This window comes from Squalius cephalus, assembly GCF_949319135.1.
Source record: "Squalius cephalus genome assembly, chromosome: 9".
Lineage (NCBI taxonomy): Eukaryota > Metazoa > Chordata > Actinopteri > Cypriniformes > Leuciscidae > Squalius > Squalius cephalus.
Window position 1 is genome coordinate 38,795,678 of NC_137130.1, and position 13,135 is coordinate 38,808,812.

A 13,135-nucleotide genomic window follows, 5' to 3' on the forward strand; every position below is an offset into this window, starting at 1 on the left:
ACAATACTGTAAATATAATCTCAATAAAAATGTAAAATGTAATGCTTATAAAATTGCATACACCTCGCAGAATCTGCTAAATGTTAATCTTTGAAAAAAAATAAGAGGATCATAAAAATGGCCTTTTTTCTTTATTTTGTACTGCCCTGAATAGGCTAAACAGCATTACTGATTTTTCCATATAGTCCACAATAGAAAATAATAACTGAATTTACACAACTGAACCAGTTCAGAAGTTTACATTCTGCACACATCATCATCTTCTTCTTCCGCTTATCCAGAGCCGGGTCGCAGGGGCAGCAGTCTAAGCAGAGATGCCCAGACTTCCCTCTCCCCAGACACTTCCTCCAGCTCTTCAAGGGGGACACCGAGGCATTCCCAGGCCAGCCGGGAGACCTCCAGCGTGTCCTAGGTCTTCCCCGGGGTCTCCTCCCGGTGGGACATGCCCGGAACACCTTCCCGGGAAGGCGTCCAGGAGGCATCCGGAACAGATGCCCGAGCCACCTCAGCTGACCCCTTTCGATGTGGAGGAGCAGCGGCTCTAGCTCCTCACCCTATCTCTAAGGGATCGCCAAGCCCAGCGAGAAAAGCTCATTTTGGCCGCCTGTATCCGGGATCTTGTAATTTCAGTCATGACCCACAGCTCATGACCATAGGTGAGAGTAGGAACGTAGATTGACCGGTAAATCGAGAGCTTCGCCTTGCAGCTCAGCTCTTTCTTCACCACGACAGACCGGTACATCGACCGCATTACTGCAGAAGCTGCACTGATCCGTCTGTCAATCTCCCGTTCCATTCTTCCCTCACTCATGAACAAAACCCCAAGATACTTGAACTCCTCCACTTGAGACAGGAACTCTCCACCAACCTGAAGTGGACAAGCCACCCTTTTCCGACTCAGAACCTTATACTGTGTGTTGTTGTTTGATCTACGACTGTTTTCATGTTTTGTAATGGTTGTTCATGAGTCTAGCAGTGCAACTGTCCACTGTTCTTCAGAAAAATCCTCCTGCACATTCTTTGATTTCCAGCATTTTGCAGATTATTTGCACCTTTCCAACAGCGACTGTATGATTTTGAGATCCAACTTTTTCACATTGAGGACAACAGAGGGACTCATACACTTTTACAAAAGCTGCAAACATTCACTGACGCTCAAGAAGGCTAATGTGTCACAGATACACGAGGCTACTTACTGCAGAGCAAATGGGTAGAGCAAATGGAAATCCAAATCCAAATTGCCCGAGTCTGACAGCAATGCTTTCCCGGGCTGCTGTGAGCGTCGGGCTCGTGTGGAACCCACCACCATGTCCTGAACCCTCACGGCTGGACAATTGGTATTTCAGGGAGGCCCGTGCTTGTGTCCATGCCCATTCAAGTGGCCCTGAGACGGGCGACCCGGAGATGGAAGGATTTGCTCTTCGGGAGATGGTGACTGCACCACTCTCTCCCCCGGAGGAGGGCTGGGTGGAGAATCCTTTGTTTAATTTTATTTCTGTACTCACATTTTCAAAAAATACCAGTTTCCTCTATCTCTGGCTCACAAGAGGGTGCAGATGGTAGTCTGCGATGCTGTAAAAATGCCTTGCCACTCCCATCCCCCTCTTCTATTGCCAGCGGGCAGCAGTGTGCGGCTCGAGAATGCCTCCAGGCCTTCTCACGCACCCTCTTCCCCACCCTAGAACCACACTGTCAGAAAAAAGGGTACGGTTGTGGTACATTTGTGAACACTTAGGGTACAAATGGTGAAGTTGTACCCTCAATGGGTCATAGTTACACCTTAGGGTACTAATATGTACCATTTAGTGGTAAAAAAGGTACAAATATGTTTCCAACTGTCAGAGGGTCCATGTTTGGACCATTTAATCCCCAAACAAAGGTACAATCTGTGACATGGAGGAAGCCAATGTGTATGAAATGGTAAAAGCTTTTTAATCTCTGCATCCACAGTGATCTCAACAATTCAGTGAACACATAATTGTCAATCACCCAAAATAGATTAAACATAGAGCAAGATATTCATGTTCATGAGTTGTTGCTATTTAGAAGAGATGCACAAAATAACCAAATATATTTAATAGCCCACATATTTACTGGCTGCCACTGGTTCTGAACAGTACACAAGCACATTACCTTTTATTGATTATGCAGAGCATCAAGGTGATAAGTTTTAAACATAAAGCAAATATTATAAAGTTAAACTGTAACATAATAGCTGGTTTAACTTGTAAGATAAGTTTTAAGTTTTAATTTAGTTAAAATAAATACATATTTACTCAACATTTTTAGCAAAAGCAATTTTTAAAAGTAATGTAGACTACTACATAGAATAGAAAACCATTCAACGTTTATTTAAAATGATATGGGGTACTTTTACTTTGCCTCAAAGTACAAGTCAAGTACACGCATTTGAGCAGCCAATGTGATTGTAGCCCGCGCAGTGCACTTTATGCGCGCGAAGAAGTTGGGACGGGACGTCGCAGGACTGTGCGTGTGCACAAAAAACGACGGTTATTTCATGATGGCGGTCTCACTCTCGACGCTGTCGACGGAGGATCTTCTTCAGAAATTGAAAGAAGCCGGAATAAATATCACCGAAGACGAAGCAAAGAAATTCAGAGGTATGTTTTTAAGCATTGTGAAAATCTGTTGGTTCCCTTTCGAGTTATGTGCACTTAATGTAACGTTAGGCCTAACTTACTGATGCCTGAGGGAAACCTTTCTTCGAAAATCCTGACTTGACAAAACCAACGTATTGTCATTACGTTTTAAACTTATTGTTATTACGATTACTTGTATTTTTGGCATCATTAATTGAAGATATAACTTTTAACTTTCTAACTTAAAGGGACTCTTTCTAACTCTACCGCGAGGCAGTGCTTGAGACGCTGTCAGTGGTGAAACGGCCATAGAAACAGTTCAAACCCATCGCGTTTTGTTTAAAAAAAAAAAAAAACTCAATATAAACCAACAGATTTATACATTCAGTTTCCCAGAATTTTCTTACAACTCTAACCTAACGTCACCCAAGTTCACCCGGACGCGAGCGAACGCTTGGCCTGTTTCTATTTTAACGCTTCTCCTAGTCAGTCTGGAATTAAATCATTTACGAATATGTCAATACGATTTATTTCAGATTTATTTGGTAACATTACATATTTAAATAACGTTCTAAACGTTAGTTTAGAGAGTCCATGAGAGTAATCATTTAGTCCTTTCAGTCATCACGAGCGAACTATGTAACGTTAAGCAGCAGTCAGGCTCGGAGATCTAAGTGCGTCAGTATAATTTTTTTTAACCATTTATCAAAATCTCGTGAAATAAGTCTCTAGTCTTTGAGTGGTAATTTAAATAGGTTTGCTTCTAATCATACACTCAGAAAAAAGGTAACGGTTACTCTCTGTTCATATTAGGCCTAGTACTTCAAGTGTACATATTGGTACCTTTTAGATTTTGTACCTTAGGGTACTGCCCCAGTGACAGCTTTGTACCTTTTTCAGAGTGTATGTACAGAGTTATTATAGTGTATTTTTCTAAATTAAAGTAATATTTTATACTGATGAATTTCCATTGAAAGTTAAAAATTATTTTAAAAAGACATTGATTTTATTGTTGCTGTTAAAACCTCAAGCTCACATTGATCATTATCTCTTCTTCTTTTTTTCAGAAAATGAGGTGGATGGGGAAACAATAGAGTGTGGCCTCACAGAGAACATGATCTCATATTTATTTCAAGGCTCCTTTAAAAAACAGTCCAAGTTCAACAAATTTTTACATGAGATGAAGGAGGTGATAACACTAACACTGGAGCCAGTGCCAGCAGAATCCCACCAACAGACTTCGACTACAGAAATGCAAGTATAACATTGACTATTGTGTATTATATTTGGCCTATGTTTAGTGGTCGACCGATATAGATTTTTTATTTTATGCCTGATGCCGATATCTTGGAATGCAGGGTGGCCTATACAGTGCTCAACATTAACGCTGGTCCAGGACAAGTGTATTTTTTTATAGGGGCAAGTGAAAGAAAATTTTTACTTGCCTAACCCCGGACAAGTAGTCTGATTAAACCATCAATAACAAAACAAAAAAATAGCTTGTGAATCACCAAAACACTATAATGACTAATACATTAATGTCCAATAAGGCCTATAATGTACTGAGGGTAAAGGCTTATTTATACTTCTGCGTCGAACCTGCACCATAGCTATGTCATAGGCTGTGTGTAGCATGCGTAGCTCCTCCAAAAATGCAGGGCTTAAAGTTTTCCGGCACCGTGCTGGATCTCCGGCAGGCTTTAGGTTGGTAAGTATTAGCTGTCAATCACTCCCTTTCACTGCGCTCTGGTCTAACTAGCGCAAAATTTAAAGAGCTGAAGAGAGAAAGATTTTTTTTGGAAAGGGCAAGTGAAATAGTCCGGATAAGTAGCCAGATTAAAACGTCAATAACAAAAAAATAACTAAGGAATCAGTTATTACCAGTAATTATCAATATTACTACTAATGCAAGTTCTTAACTACTACCACATCCTCACTGCAGAAATGCAACAAGTGGTAGACTGCCTCCTGGATTCGCCATTCCACCCTTTCCTAGAGATCTTCAGGCCAAGCTTGATGACAAAGAACCATGCCAGAAGTCCTCTAAGGATAGACACAGAATCATTAGAGTTCTTCATGAAGCCATGATAGAACACACAATGTAAGTCAGAAACTTGTAAAGCAACATAAATACTTTGATACATATCAATGAAGCAATGCTTCGTTGACATGCATTTGAAGTATTTATTTTACTTAAAAGTAATAAAAAATAAAAGATAATTATTTTTTATCAAAGGAGTTTCTAAAGGGCCAATTGGTTTTAATTTAATCTTTCAGGTATCCAACCAATGCAGAATATGTGCAGGTGGCAAAAGCACTTATTGTGAAATACCCTTTCCTAAAGGATCTTGAAGGGAATGGCTATGTAAGTTACTAGGAATGGTAGACTTCACGTTATGTGAAAGGACTTTACTAGTGTAAATAGGAGTTACATAAGGACATTGTTCCATCAATGATATATCCTCGATTTTAAAGGATTAGTTGACCTCAAAATGAAAATTTCCTGATAATTTACTCACCCCAATGCCATCCAAGATGTTCATGTCTTTCTTTCTTCAGTGGAGAAGAAATTAATTTTTTTGAGGAAAACATTTCAGGATTTTTCTCCACACAATGGACTTCGTCTACGTCCAGTGTGACCTTTCCAATGTGATTACGTAATGCCTGGCAAATTTATATATATATATACGCAGAAAAGCACAAGACGAACAATTGTGGTTAAAAAGTATATACATTTAAAAAAATGTTTAGAAAGTGACCGATCGTTACGTTAGATAAGACCCTATTCCTCAGCTGGGATCTTGCAGAGCCCTTTGAAGCACTTCAAAGCCCTTTGAAACTGTATTGATTTGGACTTCAACAATTTGGTTACCGTTGAAGTCCATTGTGTGGAGAAAAATCCTACAATGTTTTCCTCAAAAAACTTAATTTCTTTTCCACTGAAGAAAGAAAGACATGAACATCTTGGATGGCATTGGGGTGAGTAAATTATCAGGAAATTTTCATTTTGAGGTGAACTAATCCTTTAATTGACAGAAGTTGGTGGATTCTGTTTATATGTGTTTAAAAAAAATGACATCAATTTCTCTGCTGTATTCCCTGATCTACTACTATTTTTTTCCCTGATATGTCAGCACACTTGGCACCAGTCCCTCAAACGCAAATTTAAAACTGAGCGTGCACCTCTCATCCATGAAGATGAGGTAAGAAGGAGTAAGGAGAAGTTTGGCCATGCAAGAGTGAGACTCTCTGAACAATCTCCAACAGCCTGTCGCAGATCTGAGTCAAGGGTAAGTGTATTCCTGTAGTTCAACAGGTTTATTATTCAAGAGCCCAAGTAAGTTAAGCACGACAAACTAAAAAAACTAACATTACAATATTTTGTTTTTCTGCAGTATATATTGTGATATGAAAAACTACAGGAATTTTGAACTTTGAATTTTGACTTGAACGGCTATATGAATCATTCTAAAATGATTAGGGATAAAATTATTTTGTTCGGGAGTGCATCTGTGTCATCTCAACCAGAGGTCCCTGGTTAAAATTTTAGATTTAGATTTTTTTTTTATTATTCTGGTGAAAGAAATACATATTTACTGAGTAATCCACTGTTTTGTAGAGGGGGGTGAAAATTACAATTTCACCTGAGATGAGTTTAACAAAAGAAAAATTTGTTGAGAACCAGAATCTAAAAGGATATTAACTTAAGGGATCTTTAATACTTCTTAAGTTACAGGCATGCAAACTTTGGGCCAAAACAAGAGCTTTTTCCCATTTTAAAACCATTGGCATATAATTCTACAAAGATTGCTGAAGTCAAAAGATTTTACTAATAGACAAATATTTGTGTAAAAATAAAATAATGATGCTGCTTTCTAAAGTCATTTTACCCCACTGTAATTTGGCTCCAAATATCAGGTGTAACTGTACGTTCACACCGCCTGAAAGAGGTCAAACGTGCAAAATTCGCTCTCGCCGCCCTGCCACCGACGCCGTAGAAAGATTCGGGGACGCTCTGACGTAGATTAGAATGCGTGATTTTTTTTTTTCTCTGAGGCGGAGGACTTCTACATTCCGATTGGTTGCCGCCAAACCATAGCTTATTAACATAAAGTTGACTTGATTTCAACTCCTCTCGCCGTCCAAGGCGCACCGCGCCGCCCTCGCCGGAGCTTGCCGCCGGCGGTGTGAACGCACAGTAAATGGTCATTTTGACCCTCCTCTACAAAATAGTGGATTACTCAGTCAATATTCATTACATTTAATATTTTGGTTTTCATCACTATTTAAATGTAAGGTACATATAAAACATATATAAATGTAAGGTAAGGAAATAGTGAATGACGTGTTTTATTTTTAGATTATTATTCTGTACTTTAATATTTGATCCAATAGGAGATTGCTGTCATTGGTGAGGATGCATCCTCTATTGAGGGTCATGTGAATGTCCTGCATATCCAGTACAGCAAGATGCGACCAGACACCTTGGTGGTCAAAGACCGAATGCAGCGAACCTTTGCATGGCGAAGAAGGGAGATAAGATGACTGTGGAGGATATACTTAAGAAATACCCTTTCTTAAAAACACCCTCAGGGGTCAGTTATATCACCGATTTTATATCAGTTCTCAGCTTAAAATAAATGTTGAATGTTGATGTAAGCAAAATGTATGCTAAAATGATCATTTACATTTATAACTCTTTTGTAAAAACATTGTTATTTTCTAAACCCTCAGGTGAACAAATATATGTGCATTCAAGCTTAGAAATATTTGTACAATGATATTACTAAAGGGAAATGACTATGAAAGAGGCAACAGAATTTTAAAATGTCTGATTTCTTCTTTTTTTTTTTTTTTTTTTTTTTAAGTTCATGTGAATGATTAACTTTGTCTTCCTGCCTAATTTCAGTTGTGTGATGAAGTTGACCGAATGCATTCATCAACTGTCAGCTTAAGCCAGCGCTTCAAGGATTGCTTTACCAGTATTGTGCCAAAGGTTCTTGAGCTTGTTCAAAGAAATGCCCCATTAGCCAAAATCTACAAAGAAGCAAGAGAAGAGATGCTTGCAGAAGATCTATCAGGTATTGACATAAAACATTGCGGTTTTGTGATAATCTATTTCTAAACTTTATGGACTGACAGTTTTGTTAATTAAAAGTAAAAGTGTTCAACAAATACATTTGTTGAAAATGTGTGCTTAGTTTCCATACAGTATATCCTTTAGAAACTGATCTTTCACGATAATGATATATATCACAATATAGTTATTTTTGTAGGAAATAAATTTGATAAGAACAAATTGTTTTTTGTTTTTGTTTTTTGTAGGAAAAAAAACTAGTCTATAAAAAATACTAGTGTAAAGTAAAACATTCTCAAACTTATTAAAGTAAACAGTAATAAAATAAGAAAAAAGAATGTAATAACAAGCTATTGGACAAAAAATGACAACAGAAAAAGGATAAATTAAATGTAAAAAAATAAATAATAATAATCCAGGTGTGGATTATTAGGCGGCCGTCACTTAGTTCATGAACTAAGTGATTTTTCGTGAACTAAGTGACGGCAGCCTAATAACTCGTGTTATTCCAAACCGTAAGACTATTGTTCATCTTCGAAAACACAACTGAAGATATTTTTAATTAAATCTGAGAGGTTTTTGTCCCTCCAATCTGCTCAACTACAACGTTTTTGCTTTAAAAAGTTTATAAAGAGTTCATAAACTAATCAATATGAAGCGGATCAGTCCAAATTTTCTAAAGTGGCTCGATAGCTTTTTTTTAATATATATATATATATATATATATACATATACACAGTATATATATATATATGATCATTGTATCATTGGTAAAACATGTATTCACTTGAAACCAGCTTGTAAACAATTTCATGCATTTTATGCATCATTTGTTGATATTTCCAGTTACTTTGTTTTTAGCAAATTGCAGAAAAATGACTAACAATGAGTAAAGGAAACCACTTATGGAGGATATAAATGAATATGAAAACAAGCAATTTATAATATTAAATTATTGAAGAGTAATTTATTTATTAATTTATTTTTTACAATAGATTCTGACTTTCGTGCAGCGTTGATTCTGCTGCCCCACATCTTTAAAGAGAAAGTTGAGAGCTTCATCACATTGGGAGAGGTATGGAACTATTTGTTAAACTGCCATTTTGTAAAACTCTGATACAGGTCCGGTTATTCAGGTCTGATAGATGTTGCATTGTTTTACTGATAGATGTTTAAAGGAGTCATATGATGCGATTTCTTGTTTTCATTTCTCTTTAGTGTGTTGTGTAACTGTTTGTGCATGTATAAGATCTGCAGAGTTACAAAGTCTCAAACCCAAAGAGATATTCTTTGTAAAAGTTACGGCTCAGCCACGCCTTCCTGAAACACTTTGTTCAAACACTTTGTTGTTTTTTAAACCTAAAACCGCGTAACATTGCATTAAACCAAATACACAAAATAATGTTATTTTTTAGAACCATCATATGACCCCTTTAACATTTTCTTTTCTTCTCACAGTTTGATGCTGATACTCCATACCCAGAGCCATAGAGAGAAAGAGTTGCGACACTCCCATAGACCTCCGTTGTAAATAATGGCGGCGCTTTTAACCGCCTACTTCCGGGATTTGAAGATCGGAATAGTTCTAAACACTGTCATTTTGGCGTTGGACACCATTCACTTACATTGCTGCGCGTCGAGTTGTTCTAGAGTTAAGTTGCTGAAATATCGACCTCTTTTGATTTGTCAACTGTCTATGTTGTATCAGAGGCCCTTTGCGATGCTTATACTGGTCTTCATTTGTATATGCACAGCGTAATTATTTATATTTTATGTTGGTTGTTTCAACCAATTTTCAAGCACTGCCTGCTAGCTAGTGCGACTTCGTCAGCTGTGACAGTAAGAGTTCGGTAATGAATCGCTACCACCTTTATAGCAACTTTTATTTAATTAATTTTTTTGGGATATACTAACTTTTCATTATGTTTTATTGTCTTGAGTGAAGTGGCTTGTGAGAACAATGCTGGACCTCTAGGATTGTTATGGGATCACCAGTCCTGTGGATCACCTGCCCCTGGTTTTTGTTTTTCTTGTTCACACACACCCACACAAGCACACATTTTTGTTGTCTGTCATTGTTTAATAAAAAATATTTAAGCGAACTCTGAACGGACCGCCACGGCAGACCTCTTTGCGTGATCACGAAGGTAGGCTAATGGCTGAATCAAAATTTATAAGCAAAATCACGGGAATCAATAGCCTAATACAGCCCAGTTGTGCTAAAATAAATATCATGAGGTCCATCATCAGATGAATGATATGGAAAAGTTAAGTTAGAGCCGCTAAAGCCAGTGCTACTACCCATGCGAACATGAACACTAAGCTTTTCCTTCCAAAAATATAGCCTAAAACTTATCCCCAAATGCAAAACTGACATTAACAAAATGCAATAATGCAATAACAGCTGAAAAAGTACTTGGGTGTGTGTTTTATTTTATATTTACCGTTCAATAATGCAATCGCTGCTGTCTGTCCCATAGAAGAGCATGACAGCCAGCGTATGTTTTAGAACTATTGGGGCTTACATGAACCACGTGACAGCCATAGCGGCGACATCAAAGAGTGTCACAACTCTTTCTCTCTATGGCTCTGTCCATACCCAACCATACAATTGGTAGAAACAGACTGGAAAATGGCTTTCTCCAAGAGGCTTCAAGTCATTGTCAAAGTGGATGGCGTGGAGGTGTGCAGGGGAATAGGAGTTGAAGAAGGGATAATTGCAGCCTTCAGTGCTTACTATGTTTTCAACTTGGCTTATCCACCCTACATGAAGAATACACTGACCTTCCTGCAGCATGCCATAGCAAAGATTACTGAGGTGGGTGGCAAGCCCCTTCCAATAACTGTCACCCGAATAATTAATATCCTCTGCTGACAATGCCACAACCATATCGATGCACAAGGTGTAGAAGAAAAACCTTCACCTTAATGAAACTAGTTCAACATGTTGGTCTGGTTCACAACCATGAACCCAATTTCAGCATCACTTGTGGACTGAATAACTGCAAGTCATCTTTTACAATATACGAGTCTTTCAGGCGTCATGTCTATCGAAAACATAGGAAGCTTGTTCTACCTCATGATGACATGGATGCTACTGAATACATGGACAATGACAATGATTTTGAGGAAATGGACTGTCACAATGATCTGGAGCAAACCAATGAGCTACAGCCTAGGACAGATGAAATGCATCCACTTAGTAGGAATGAGCTTTTGACAAACTTTAAAGAAAATCTCTTCAGCTTTATTCTTAAATGTAGAGAAAAAAATCACATTCCACAGACTGTCCAGCAGGAAATAGTGAATGACATACATTTTTTATTTTGTTATTTTAAAGAGAACTACGACTCTTTTATTACTTACCATCTTCAAAAAAAATGGGTTCAACATTTTAGAATGTCCTGAAATAAGAGAAATGGTACAGTCAAGGGATTTTTTTGAAGAAGCTTCCAAAATTGTTAGCTCTCCATACATGTTGAAAGAACATTGTAAATCTAAGCTTAGGCTGGTCGAACCGGTACATCATATTTTGAGGTCACCTAGTGGACACAAAATAGGCACATATTCATATGTACCCATCACTGAGGTTTTAAGTAACTATTGCTCACATGAGGACATATTTGATGAAATTCAAGCAAACAACTATTTAGACAGAGATCCAGATTATTTAAGTGACTACTCGGATGGTACATATTTCAAGGAACATCCCTTCTTTAAAGATAATCCGCATGCCTTACGTCTTCACTTTTATGAAGACGAATTTGAAGTTGTCAACCCCTTGGGTTCAAAGAAAACCAAGCACAAGCTTTGCGCTTTTTATTATACGGTAGGCAACCTTAAACATTGCTCAAAACTGAAGCACATTCATCTGGCTTTATTAGTACGACAAACTTTTGTAAAACGCTGTGGTTTAGCGACCGTCTTAAAACCGATCTTAGACGATCTTAAAAAACTTCAAAGTGAAGGGTTCATGGTAACTGTAGGTGGGATTGAGCAGACTATTCACGCTGCACTAGCAACATTTTCAGCAGACAATCTTTCAGCACATATGTTAGCTGGGTTTACAATGTCGTTTAATGCTGCTAGAATTTGTCGCTATTGCATGGCAACCCACAATGAAATAAAAGAGAAATTCAGAGAGAGTGATTTTCTTTTAAGAACCCCAGAGGTACACCAGTACCATCTAACGTGTATTGAAAACACTGAGGATAAAAGAATTTATGGTGTAAACTATGCTTCACCATTTAATGAACTAAACTATTTTGATGTGACGAAGGCATTTCCACCTGATATAATGCATGATTTATTAGAGGGAGTCATTCCTCTAATAATGAAGCTAGTTCTTAGCTGGGCTCACAAAGAAAAACATATTACTATTCAAGAGTTAAATGATGAACTTCAGCAACTTTCCATTGGTCAAAATGACAAGAAAAACACACCTGTACAGTTGTCAGAGCGAACTTTACACAAATCTGGAATTGTTGGATCGGCTTCACAAAAGTGGTTTCTGTTTAGGATTTTGCCATTTTTAATGGCACACCGTATTCCTCCCAATAGTGAACATTGGAATGTTTATCTGTTATGTCGTGACATTGTTGACATTGTAATTGCCCCAAAGGTGAAAAGGGAAAACCTAGCAATGTTAGACACACTTGTTTGTGAGTTTTTGACACAGCTAAGTGATGTTTTTGGGGATGTTGTAACACCCAAGTGTCATTATTTGACTCACTACTCAAGGCTAACAACAATGTATGGACCTTTGCGTTTACTTTGGTGCATGCGTTTCGAGGCAAAGCATCAGTATTTTAAAACTGTTGCAAGTAGCTGTAGAAATTTCATTAATATTGCCAAAACTTTAAGCGAAAGGCACCAGATGAAACAGTGCTGGGAATTTTCCACTCCCAATATCCTTGATGAATTTGAGATCGTAGTAGGTAGGAGTATAGAGACTCCGTTGTCATCGCTACCATTAGACCTACAGAAAATTCTTACAAATGTACATGGAAATGAAGATTTGTGCAAAGACATTCAGCGTGTTTCAGAAGTGACTGTTGACAGTGTGAAGTATGCTTTAAAAGATGTATTCATAGTTGACTACGTCCATGCAGAAGACATTCCTCTATTTTTCCAAATTAAGTATATTTTAAATGTCAATACTGTATGGTTTCTGTGTGGCAAGTTTTTAATACCAGTGTTGTATGATTCACACTTCCATGCGTACACAGTCAAAGTTGACTTTGAATGGAGTATTATGAAACCAGGGCAAGAGATGGACTTTCAGGCCCTTGACACATACTCTGCAGATGATAAATTGTTTGTGATCCCCAAGAATGTTTAAAAAGTTCAAATTAAATGTGTAGTACTGTGTTTGGTGAAATGTGTGTTTGTGATCAAATGTTTTAAGGGTATAGAAGTTACTGTTGTACTGTTGGAAAAAAGATTGCTTTGTCATTCT